Below are 13,859 nucleotides of genomic sequence, written 5' to 3'. Positions count from 1 at the left end.
GTTTTCTCCCCAACAAAAAACAATGTCGGCGAAACGTTTCGCACCGTCATAGGCAGCTGACTGAAAACTGGTATTGATCTTCGGTTTCATTCTATAATACTGGACTTTTTTTTTCTTGAACTTTGAGAGTGTTTAAACGAGAGAGAAAAGTGGGACAATGTCGATGCCTGTCTGAGAAAAGTGTATAAAGTGTGTAGTGAGGGGTTTTACAGCCTTAAAACATATAAAATAATTGTAAAAAAAATAAAGTTGGCTATTTTGCGGATTTCACCCATTGCTGGTTATTTTTAGAACATAACACCCGCGAAAAAGGAGAGAACACTATATACAAATACTGAGAAATATTCTCTATTTTGCTCTGAGGCCAGGGGTAAAAGTATCGACAAGTCGATGAACGCCATCTACAGATGTATTCGGTAAATGCTCAAGACATCTTGAGAAATGTAAATCGCCGCTTGAGTCATCCATTTGGTTGACTTTTTTTTTTTTTTGAAATAATGACCATAAACAAGGTGCGAATATCACACCGAAAACGAAGCGCCTTACAGAAGCGCCTTACATATGCGACTTTCCCCACCAGAAGTCGCATATGCTAAGGTGCACATAGTCTATTGGTAAAAAATATATAAGAGATGGTAATAACACGACTAGATTTTCATTCTTTAACCTGGTCTGATGGTTGTAGAATGTGAAAAGCAGTGTGTTTGTGTCTTTGTAACAAATGACTTTAAAAATAACAATAAATTAACCCTTTCACACAGCTATTCAAAGGTTGTTTTCTTGTATTTGTGTCAGTGTTGCTGGTGTACTTGCACATAAACCACTACATTGGACACTGATGTGTCACTCCATACCTTGCCTCCCACTGGTCGTCTAATGTTACTATAGACGTATGACATGTTTCATTGTAATTATTGTTATTTAACCCTTGTGTGTGAATGTGTGTGTGAATGGGTGGATGACTGGATATGTAAAGCGCTTTGGGGTCCTTAGGGACTAGTAAAGCGCTATATAAATACAGGCCATTTACCATTTCATGCATGAATTATGACAACCTCAATCACAATTTTTTTCTTAGGTATTTTTATTCATCTTTTCATGCCTAAAGATGAATAAAAATACTTAAGATCCAAATCTGGATTGAGGTTGTCATAATTCATGCATGAAAGGGTTAATTTTATTATAATTTTTTTATCTTAAGGTGCCGGTGTTGGCCCAGTTATCCTCATTGGTAAACCGACAGTTATCACGGTGGACGCCAAGGTTGCCGGACAAGGCAAGGCCACATGAGGTCACGGGTATCTGAATGCCAGCTTGACAAAGACATGGTTGAAAATGACGACGGCACATTCGACATCTTTTACACACCACCACAGCCTGGCGCATATGTGATCTGCGTCCGCTTTGGAGGGGAGCACATCCCTAAAAGTCCATTCCAAGTCATGGTGAGTGATCTGCATTTAATCCGACATGCCTATGTCCTTTGTTGACAACTAGAATTTCATGAATAAAACTGAGTTTTCAGTCTCAGTCAAAACAATCGCACACAGGCAGAGTACAGTTATCAAGAATGACCCTCGAGTTAGAGAAGCAGTAGTGTCTTATGATGAGTCTTAAGCTGTGTCCACGGTGAAAGCAGGTTGCAGCAAGTTGGTGACCCGAGAAAATAGAAAGTCAACGACATGAAGCACCTAACCAAATATTAGAATATATCAAATATATATAATTAATGCTTTATGTGATTTGAAACTTCCCTTTTAAAGTATCCACCAAGGGACTTACTGTTCTTTAAGAACTTTAAAGATATCAGATCGAATAGTGATAAAACAAAGTCATACTTAATACACTTAAGGCCTGGCGATCAGTATGTCAACTTGAGGGAAGATCAAAGTTCACATCTATGTTCACCCCAATTGTGAATAACCTTGACTTTCAACCTGGGATGTTCGATACAGGTTTTAAGCAATGGAGGGACAAGGGGGTTCATAGGCTGAGGGACTTATTCTCCGACAATGTGGTTATGCCATTTGACCAAATGGTGGAGAAATATTCTCTCTCCAAACATGACTTCTTCCGTTATTTACAGATAATGCATTATATCTTACACAGTACTAATTTCAGTGAGAACCATGAAAGTTCTCCTGTTGAGAAATTATTAGTTTGAACAGATAAAGAGGTACCTGTGAAGATATTTTATAAGGCTTTATATCTCGCACATTCATGTTACAGTCTTAAAGGCACATAAGGAAAAGGAATTAGGTAAAATAATTGTTGATGAAGAGTGGAAAGATGTCCGCAATTATTCCAAATCAATCTCAGTCTGTAATCACACCAAAGCAATACAGTTAACAGTTAAAAATTATACACAGAATGCACATATCTACATACCGCAGACAGCAATACAATCCTACCCTTTTACCCTCATATGTTTAGGAGAAATGTGTGGGCTCTAAAGTGCATAGAGAAAATAGTTTGGAAGGAAGTCACTAACCACTCTTTTTCTCTCTGTCAACAGGAAGTCCCTTGCAGTTCTACGTGGATTACATGAACGGTGCTTATGGCCCTGGCCTTATCCACGATCCATCTGGAGATCTTCCAAGACTACATGCCTGGAAACATTCTGCCCGAAACCCACTGCTTCACCCCATTCATCATTAGTGTGCCCTAGGAATCACCAGGGGACAGCCTCTCTTACAACACCCACGGTGCAAGAGGAGCCCTGCCTGCTGATGATTCTGCGTAGCACTCACATTGGTGAGCGTCCGTCTGATAAGTGAGAAGTTTGCCAAACAATGAGACTCATCAGAATCCAAATACTTTATTAATCCCTGAGTAAAAGACAGAAGGGGGAAAAGCAATAAAAGTTAAAGCGTGGAGAAAGAAGCAGGAGCAACTGAGACAGGCTGCATGCACACACAAGAATAAGCGTTAACCCTCATCTGTTTTGTCTGTCTGTCTTAGGAATCTCCTTTGTTTCCAAGGAGATTGGTGAGCACCTTGTTAACATCAAGAAGAACGGTCATCATGTTCCCAGCAGCCCAGTTGCTGTTATGATCAAGCAGTCAGGGATTGGTGATGTGAGCCGTGTGAGTGGGCCGAGGCTGACCAGGCCAGGACTTTTCAGCCTGCAGAGTTCATCATTGACACTCATGATGCAGTTATATGCTCAGTGAAAGAATAGATAGGTGAGATCCTTTGGTGTGAACAGGACTATTCTAAGGACATTCTACGACACTGTGGTGGCATCTGCTGTCTTTTATGCTGTGGTCTGAAGTTCTCCAGAGGCCTTAATGAACTAATCATTTGATTCAGGTGTGTTGACCCAGGGTGAGATCTAAAACCTGCAGGACACCGGCCCTTGAGGCCTGGAGTTCGACATCCCTGGTAAGCTAACATCCATCATGGACAGCCCCTCCCACCCCCTGCATGAGACTGTACGAGCACTGAGCAGCTCGTTCAGCAGAAGACTTTTACACCCACAGTGTAGGAAGGAGCGCTACCAAAGGTCATTCTTACCAGCAGCTGTCAGACTCTATAATCCAGTTTAACATGGTTATCTGACTCATCATCTGTTTAATTGACATATCAAATGTTTTTAATTGCTGCTGCTCACTTGCAGCTTGTTTGTACACTGTATATTTCACCAGGATCATTCACCACTTGTGTACATATCTCTGTACACTTTCATCTTTACATGTGAATTTCAGTTGCTTACTTTGTGTCTTCCTTTTATATTTTATATTCCTCTTGCTATAAGAGCTGTGTAACACCCAAATTTTGGAACTACCGGTACTGGAAGGACTCTCTCTGCAAAAGGTGGCGTTACAGAGGATATCGGCTTGGAGGGACCTCTTCCAGGTGGATGAAAGATGGTGCTCAGCTCTTTATGAAACTGAAGCTGCTCACCAAAAAGCCCAATTGTCTCATAGGGAGAGAATTTTCACAGACTGCATCCAGCTGAGGTGGCTAGAACTGATATCGCTGTGTCTGGATGCCTCCTGCATCAGCATGCCTCACCTACTCCAGCTAATCATGGATGACATGGAGCATGTCATCCAGCATTTGTCACGATGAGTTGTGTGGCTGGACCCAAGTGCAGCCACACAAGTGAGACAAAACATTAACTTAAATGGCGGCTTTACTTGCTGTTGCGACAAAACTGGGAATACATAAACAAAACACAAACTAACTAGACTGAAGATGCATAGCAGGGGTCCGTTCTTCGTACCTCGCTTACTACATCCAAGATCAAATGACACATCCAAGATCAAATCATTGCGCTAACTTTGAGCTCACTATTCCGGTTCTCCGAACACACCTGTTGTTGACGATTAGTATAGCTGGATGAAGTAATGTGAGATCACTGGGTGGCTTAACAGGGGCTACGCATCGATAGTAGAAACATTGATCGGCAACCCTTTGATTGGTCGGCGAAAATGTCGAAGGAGCGCGCTCGGTATTTTTCGGCAGCAGAGCAAGAACTCTTGATTGAGGGATTTCAGGAGTTTCAGAGTTTAATTAAAACGCAAGGGAACACTGCAAAGGTTGCAAAAGCAAGGAGAGAGGGCTGGCAGAAAGTTGCTGACAAATTAAACTCGTAAGTAATTTAATAATAATAATAATAATGGATTGGATTTATATAGCGCTTTTCAAGGCACCCAAAGCGCTTTACAATACCACTATTCATTCACTCTCACATTCACACACTGGTGGAAGCAGCTACGGTTGTAGCCACAGCTGCCCTGGGGCAGACTGACAGAAGCCAGGCTGCCATATCGCGCCATCGGCCCCTCTGGCCAACACCAGTAGGCAGTAGGGTAAATTTATTATATTACACTATATTATATTATATTATAGTATATTACATTATATCCTCTTTCACATTAGAGGCACGACAGGACCCACTAGAACATGGGAACAAGTAAAAGTGAAATATAAGAATATTCTACAGAATGGTAATATTTATCACTTATATTGCTTTTAGTCTCTTGGAAAGAGACCCTGAAATAATCTGTTTGTTTGTTTATAACAGCAACCAAGAAAAGGGCAGAGCAAAAAAAGACAGGTGGTGGTCCTGCACCCCCTCGTCAACAAGTTGGTTAAGTAAATAATACCCTCACGGGAAAATCGATATCTCTCTATGAGCACACTGTCGCGCTGAGCTAAAGGATCCTGTCTATCCCGCAATATACGCTGAATTCTGAAAACTCTCCTTATCAATCTTGCACCTTCCGCAATGGGTGGCTCGCGTATACGGACAGGACATGGCTGCGACAGACTTCCCAAATCCACCTTCGCTTTTATAGCCGTGGTCTCTCATCTTGATTACACGAAGTAATTTACAATTACTACTCTAAAATATGGATTACATCTGAAATAATCAAATACATGAAATAGAATGATTAATAGTACATTTCCCTTTTTTTAGGAAATGACCTGTATGTATCTGTATGGAATCAATAAAAGGATCAGGTACTGCATTAACTTTAGTTACATTGATAATATTTATTTATGGTAAAACAGTGGTAAAATATCGCTGTTGCTTTCGTATACATGAAGCGGACATACCTGAGTGGCCGCGATCTAATACTGTTTACATAAAGTAAACCTGCTCCCGAGCAGGTTTACGCTTACGGATCTGTTGCTATGACAGCAAGTCCCGGATGAGCTTCGGAGAACCGAACGATCCAAGATCACGCGAAATCGTCAACAATCAAATCCAGCTAACTTACTTAGCGAGGTACGAAGAACGGACCCCAGGGCTTGACTTAACCTGGAGATAGACGACGAGGAATACACACACAACAAACATGGAGAACACAACAACTGGCAGGGAAAAACACAGGGCTTAAATACATACTGAGGTTGAAAAATAAAAACAATTAAAAATGAAGCCAGTACAGCTGTGACAAACAATGTGATTCCTCCAAGAGTCATTCTCATATAAGCTCCCATGTCCACCTTTACAGCAGGAAAAAAAAAAGCTGTTTGTGGACAGCATGGGCAGTTTCCTGCTTTCACAGCAACACAACATATGTGACTTTATTGGCTTTAACAAAGACATTAAATCGGAGCTTTGGCATCTGGGACTGCTTATGCATTTACTTCAACCGGTGGCATCTGTCACTCTTTTTAGCACTCACTTAAATTGCTTATGTAGAATTTGAGAAAAGCTTATCTTGGGTCTTGCCCACGTCCTATCAACTCAAGTTATCTCACCCATAGGTGCTTCATGTCGTTGACTTGACGCAGCTCAAGACTCATCATAAGACACTACTGCTTCTCTAACTCGAGGGTCATTCTTGACAACTGTACTCTGCCTGTTTGCGATTGTTTTGACTGAGACTGAAAACTCAGTTTTATTCATGAAATTCTAGTTGTCAACAAAGGACATAGGCATGTCGGATTAAATGCAGATCACTCACCGTGACTTGGAATGGACTTTTAGGGATGTGCTCCCCTCCAAAGGAAACGATAACTTTTCCGTTACGTCTGATCTGTGTGAAATGCATAGCCAGTGCTCTGACACAGAGCCATCAACCTCTGAATGCTTAAAAAGCACCAGTGTATATAGAAAACACATTATATGTCGTGATAAATGCCCTGCCCAAGTGTCCCCTCTCCCCACTGCCTTTCAGCGGCAGCCAGCAGCAAACAGATCATCAGAGGAGGCCGAGATGATGATCAAGTTTAACATTGTCTACAATATTGCCAAAGAGTGCCAAAGCACTTTAAGCACAAGCACTTTTTCAGTAACTTATCTTTCCTGTAGAATTGTGCTCCAAATAAAGAACTTTGTGTTGACAAGCTTGTTAGTTAATCATTTACAAATCAATATTGTCTGTATGAACAGCAATTAAAATAAAGTGAAACATGTAAAACAGTGGGGTTCAGCGATGCGATGAAAAATTTGGGTGCACCTAACTTTTGTGCTGGTCCACCTAAGAAAAAAAGTTAATCCATACAATCTTAGTGATATTTATCACTAGTTTTAAATGTTAAAATTCAAATATTCAAGCAAGTCAATATTCGAGAAAATGCACATAAAATAAATTAATATTAGTTGTAGTTGGCTTTAAACTTTGGGGTACCGCCTCTCTACTCATTGGCTCCTTTGCCTCCAACAGCACGGTATCCACCAGGTTTGGTTCATACCTGAGATATTACAGATTATAAAGTCACATCTACCTTTTTATGCAATTTCCTTCTCACATGTACATTGAAACAGAAAAGGTAGGACTGACTAACAACCACAAAAGCTTTCTGAGACTGATTATATACTGATTTTGAGTATAAACACCACCAAGATGCAAGCTTTGCTGCAGCAGATGTCATTGACTGCTTCAGGGGTTGCTCCCAGCAGCTGGACGGTGTCCTGAAGTAAAGAACTACATATCTAGCTGTTGTGACAGTATCTCCAGTGACAGGTCAGTTCATGTCTACATACCCACTGGCTAAGTTATGGTAGTGAAGGCTCATTGACTCTGTCTTTCACTACTCTGAGACACTGTGTCATATTTTCAGAGGAGCCCAACAAACCACAGATCACTGAGCTGTCATAACATTCATGTGGTTTTATAATTATTAAAGTTCTCACATGCTCAAAGACATAAATGGTTACTTATAGTTACCATTTATGTCTATAAAGGGATGGTTAATAGTTACTTCACAAGCATTTATTCGTCTTCCATCACTTATTCATCTTTGAGAAGGGAGATGTGCAGTCCCTCTGCAAATCTCAACTCTTTGTTACAAACAGTTTTATAAAAGCAACCCCCCCCCATTGTAAATCCCATATGGTGTGTCATTAACATAAGATGCTGTGTGTGTGTTTGTGTGTGTGTGTGTGTGTGTGTGTGTCTTCCTGCTGGTCATAAAAGGGTCATCTCCTCTACACTCTGAATCTAATATAACCACCACTACAACCTACAGCTGATATTCCACTGGCCCTTAGGCAGACCTATTACCTCGGTCTTCAGTGTCATCATCCTCTATTCCAATGCCCTCTGCCAGTTCTTTCTGTTTGTGGTAATTCAGCGGGAATCGGTGAATGCTGTGTCACGTTCCTGGGTCTATTGACCCAGCATTTTGAGTTTTAGTTTATTTGGATGTTATGTTGAAGTTCTTTAGGTTATCTAAGCTCATTTGTTTATTTCAATTCCCCTTGTGTCTTCTACAGCTGTGTTTTAGTCTCCCTTTGCCCTTTATGTGTTCAAGCTGTATGTCTTATGATGTCAAGTGTATATTGTCATGTCTGCGTCGCATGTTTCCTGTTTTATTTTGAAAGTCTGTGTCCTATGTCAGTGTAGTCAGCTTTGCTTCCTTTGTCTCCTCATGTCAGACTAGTGTCAGCTTTTTTCCCCATGTGTTTCCTCTCCCCCTAATCACCCTTGTGTGTATTTAGTCTGTGTTTCTGTTCATTTTTTGTCAGGTCGTCTGTTGTTCCACGTCATGTTACCATGTCTCCATGTTTCTAAGATTTCCCATGTTTAGGTTTTTTGCAGCGTTCAAGGTTTAGTTCCTTGCCCTTTGTGTTTAGCATTTAGTTTTCCCAGTTTAGTTCTAGTTAGGTTATTTCTTGTGTGCATCTGCCTTTTGTTTTTGTACTTTTTTATCAGCCATATTAAATGGCTTGCGTTTTGTTAATTCAAGTTTTGTTCCACGTTCCATTTTGTCTGTATTTTGGGTCCTCTACGTCACTCCATACAGTCTGCCTCTGCCAGACTGTGACATGCTGAGGTCTTCCTGGTCACTGGAGCTTTGATTGGAGCTGGCAGATGTACTGGTCCTGCTACAAGTGGAAGGAAACCACCTCGCTAAAGGAAAAACAAGACAACAATATGAGCATAGGTTTGGTTACAATAAAATAAGTCAGTTGATCAAAATCAGTGTGACACAGATGCTGATGTTTTTGAAAAGAGCCCATCAGTAACATTTAATTCATACATTTTTACTGTGAGGGCTTGTAAAACTTCTGTATGAATATTATTATGAATATTAATTCTACAACAGAAAACGACTCAGCATTTAAACCATCACGATGTATTAAATGTTTCCGAAGATACTAAAATTTGATAACGAGCAAAGTTATTTATCCTGAAATGTACTCATTGATAGAAACTTTGAAAGGCACTGCAGAAAACAAAGTTAAGCAACACAGAAAAATGTGGTAGCGATTACTCTTTATAGCCTATTAGTTTTATTTTCAATGCGCTCTGAGGTCATAGCAAATTAGAAAAAACATCCTAATGAGTGATTTTGTAGATATACGTTCTATTTATAGAGTTACTAATTGTTTTTCATTATTGCAGGCAAACCAGCGTATGAAATGAAACAAATCCTGACTGGGTTCCAATGCTACACATGGGGCACTACAAAATCCCAGCTTCAAACTACATGCTACAAACCACCATGCCAATCAGATTACATCTTCCATGTGAGGGTGAAAAGATGACCCTTCTGGATAGGATGGTGATTTTATGTGAACATTTTATCATTTGTAAACTATACATGACATTGATTCTACATTGTTACTGGTGTGATGTTCTACAAAGTGGTTTTAATTTAAAAAAAAAAGGCAAACATTTATTTGTTTCTTAATTCAACTTTTGAACAGTGGTACTTAGTAAGTACATATTCAGTAAATGCAAATTATTTAGATGGCAATGCACTTCAGGCACAAATGTAGACCCTCTAAATACAACATTATGGGTTATTCAGAACAGAACTATGCTTGGAGAAATATTTTCCCATCAGTTGAAACAACTCCTCCACAGTAGCAGGTGGAATTTCTTTGTATTTCTTTTGTTTTTCTTGTACGTTGGCTGTATCCCAATTCAGGGTATGCAACCTTAAAGTACATAGCCTTAACAGTCCACAAGGGCCGCGCACTCAAAGACCGCTAAGACAGGAAGTGCGAGGCTTGTGAAATGGGACGGTCTAGCCCACGTCGCGCTGCCCAGGTTGCCTAGCAACCATTATACTAACCACGTTTCATATAGCATTGTTTGACAGAAATGAAGGAGAAAATGTTTTGTTCATTTGTTTGTTTGTTTTTACGTGAGTGTAACGTTTGACCCGTTATGCATACGCTGGACACGAGTGTGATGACAGCAGAACTTTTATTTACAACTGTGGTTTTTGTTTTGCACTGGGACACAGACACTCCCGCTCTCTGCTGTCACGTCCACTCTCCTCCATCTCCAACTGTCACTGTGAACATATAAAGAGTCACAATAACCTTCAGATCCCAGCACACCTGTTCATCCCGCCCTGCGCCGCCCTGGAAGCTCACTGCGTCACCCCTCCTCTGCAGCTGGCCAGAGACCACACCCACGCCACAATGAGCTTTGTTTGATTAGATAAGTATCCGAGGCTGAGACCACGAGACTGTAAAAACATGATTTTTGGGCTTCATTTCTGTACTGAACAGTCATTTTAAGATTAGTTAGTAAATAACAATTAGCTAATGTTGTTCATTAGACTAAAGTCATCTTACTTTGGTAATGTAAATATAATATGGTCAATAAAATAAAGTTATTCTATTAATCATTATTAGTTATATCAGCAGTGAACTTGAACTCTGTGTCAAATACTGAGCTTCAGTAAAGATTCAAGTTGTCTATTTAAATTTCCTGTCACCTTAAATCTTCACTCAAAGACAAGCATCTTTTACAGTGTATATATAGATATATTAAATATAAGAGACAAATATTGTTCTATTATTATGTTGGCATTATTACATTTGGCTCACTGCTTATATTTATGTGTAAAAAGAGAATGTATGAGCTGTGATGACTGTTTCTGATAGAATGAAGAGTAGACTGATATATTAAATATTCCTTTATTGGGTGAGAAAATCAGACCATGTCATAACTGCTTTAAGTCATACAGAATAGATATCAGAGCCTTAAACAGGCTGACTTCTGCTAAATGGGTCAAACTGAACAGAAAGCATACAAACACATAACATCCTCATGGAATATGATGTAACACAATAGATCAACTTACCTCAAAACATATAAAGCATATAAACAATTACAGAAATATGATACAACAAACACAGCAGTACTACTAATCCAAAATACTGAAAGCTTCATAGAACTGAAACAAACATTTATTTTTAGGTCCATTCTGCTGCTGATACATACTTTAGGTTTCTGAATATCAAACTTGTTGCTGCCTTTCATAGTGTGTAACTTGAAGGCCCTGAGTACTTTCTCCCACACTGAAAACACTGGAATCATAAAATTATTTGAACATTACCTAATAAGACAGATTCAGGACAGATAATTAGTTATTTTAAACTTCCTTTATTTTCTCCACACGGCTCACTCCACTCGCCGTGACATCATCACTAGTTTACAGAGACTAGAAAAAGAGACAATATCCAGCGGTGGCTCTCTGTGTAAAATAAGAATGATTTGATTGCTTCAAGCTGATGGGAAGAAAACGTAGCTTGTTACAATCAATGCAGAAGAGCATCTCAGAATACATAACACGTCCAGCTTTGAAGCAGATCGGCGACAGCTGCAGAAGACCACACCGGACGCCACTTCTGTCACCAAAGAAGAGGAAGATTCTGCAGGTTTACCAATATTAGAAAATAGAAGATTGAAAAACTGTTATCTAGTCTGATTAGTCTCACTTTTAGCTCTGATATTAGATTGATGGGGTCAGAATTTGACATAAAAAAAAAACATGAAAGCATGGATCCATCCTGTCTTCTTGGCACATCTGATTATTGTTTAAATCTTACAGCCCTCCTATTGTTGCTGAACATGTCCAGTCTTTCATGAACACATGTTAACTATCTTCTGATGGCTGCTTCCAGCAGGTCAAAATCAATATGGAACAATATGGGACAAATAATTAAGTCAATCCACTATTTTAAATGTAAAAGTAACAAAGTGATCTTGAACTTATATGTATGAAGACAGCCCCACCTGCTGGTAAGATTGTGTGGTATTCATATCGAAAAAGTACATCATCAGCAATGCATGATGCAGAGCAGGGCTGGACTGGGACAAAAAATCGGCCCGGGCATTTTGACTAGAGATCGGCCCACCAAAAATGTGACGTCATTCAGGGGTAAAACCGCAAAGGATTCTGGGAACTTGTGGCAAGAGGTACTAGCGCATGCAGGCTTTCAATTGAACTCAGTTACACAGCGATAAAAAGAAACACAAAAAATGGCAAGAAGCTGTTGTATTATTAACTGCAATAGCCGGTGTTGTGCCAAAAAGTGATTGTCTGCCAAAAACTGATTTCCGGTATTTGCCAAAAACTGATTGCTCGTATTTAAATTGCTATAAGTAACTTGTTGAGCTATAATATGTGAAACATATGTCAAATGCATCCCTCATGGATGACATAAAGTCATCTCTCCATCTCTCTCTCCTGCTCTTTTATTTCTCTCTCTTGCTCCATCTCTCTCTGCTGCTCTTCTGTCTCCTCTGTCACAGACTTCTCCACTTTTGATGATAAATCAGCCTGGTGCAACATGTAAGGATTGGCACAATTTGTTAAGATTTTGAGGAGTTTGAGAAACTAACCTTAAGCATAAAATAAAATTTACTATCAGTAACTTCATAGCACCCGCCCAGCAGTATATAAACTCCGTCATGCTAGCTAGTACGCAGTACCAGTTATTCTAAGCGACTGTAAAAAGTCAGCACAACGAAAACAAACTACAACTAAACTTGGTTTATATCTGACACAGATAGACAGGAGGTCATAACTTCTTACCTGAAGTTCAGTTCCTCTGCCACTATGCCTCCTCTTGCCTCCCCTTTCCCTTATCCACCTGCTGGCCTCCACCACTTGCTGATGTTGCTAAATCTGTGGAAGCTATGCCATAGCTACCGCCAAACAATTCAGTTATTTTTACACATTTGGCAGCGTCTGCCTGAAGGGCTTGTTTCTTTTTGGCCCTAATTTTTTCTGCACCTCCTTTCCTTTTTTTGTTCTCCATTTTCTTTAGTTCGTCTATAAGATTGCTAAACAAGGGGGAGGGTGCATCCGACCTCCTCGGCTGTAATTGGTCCAGCCCAGTTGGCCAATCCAACACCTTTCATTATTTATACCCTTCCAAAAAAAAAAAAAAAAAAAAAAAAATCGATCGGCCCATAAAAACAAAAAATCGTTAGCGGCCCACCGGGCAAATGCCCAGTATGCCCGATGGCCAGTCCAGCTATGATGCAGAGTAATGCTTCTTAACTGCAATATGTGACACTTTAAACTCATTGTTGACAAAAGTCTCTGTGTTTGTGGGAAAAAGATCAGTGTGTGGCTGCAGAATCACATCAAAGCTTGAGAAAGACTGGAAATGATTAAAGGTCAAAGGTCAAATTTTTATTCCACGTCACTAGTGCATGGAATCACATTTCTTGACTTATGCCCTATTTATTTATCCTTTTCAACATCAATTTCATTGTTTTTCAGAGCGAAGTTTGGGATATTTTGTTTCCCATCATTAATGAAACTTTTATAATAATGTAAACATTAAAAATGACGAAAAGATGAGACTGAGTGACTTTTGAGGTCTGGTGGAGCAGTGGGAGTTTTGGTGTTTTTTCAGATATAAAGCAAGAATGGCCTCATTAGCTGCCACCATTTGCAATGTAAGCAGTATGTGTATAGTTGATTTACTTAGGCTGTGGGACTCACATTCATGTATAAATGTATACATTCGCTGTTATGTAGGCAGCAGTACTTGTTCTTCATTTCAAACAAAGTGGCAAATACAAAGTACTGGACAGAGCTTCATTTCAGTGAGATAAATAACAAGAATATGGACAAATCAGCTACAGGTGTTACAGTTATTCCATGGGGTCTGTTTTTATACAGAAAACTAGAGA

General features: G+C 39.7%; 1 long non-coding RNA gene across 1 annotated transcript; it reads left to right on the top strand.

The window, feature by feature from the left end:
- The first annotated feature begins 1,214 nt into the window (after positions 1 to 1,214).
- LOC120722741 lies at positions 1,215 to 4,409 on the top strand. Its single transcript, XR_005693577.1, has 3 exons — positions 1,215 to 1,445; positions 2,516 to 2,754; positions 2,962 to 4,409. It is a non-coding gene; the product is annotated as an uncharacterized LOC120722741 (long non-coding RNA).
- Positions 4,410 to 13,859: the final 9,450 nt, after the last annotated feature.

This window comes from Simochromis diagramma, unplaced genomic scaffold (genome assembly GCF_900408965.1).
Source record: "Simochromis diagramma unplaced genomic scaffold, fSimDia1.1 OVJJ01000705.1, whole genome shotgun sequence".
NCBI classification, from domain to species: domain Eukaryota; kingdom Metazoa; phylum Chordata; class Actinopteri; order Cichliformes; family Cichlidae; genus Simochromis; species Simochromis diagramma.
This window is presented reverse-complemented; position numbering and strand designations above follow the sequence as displayed.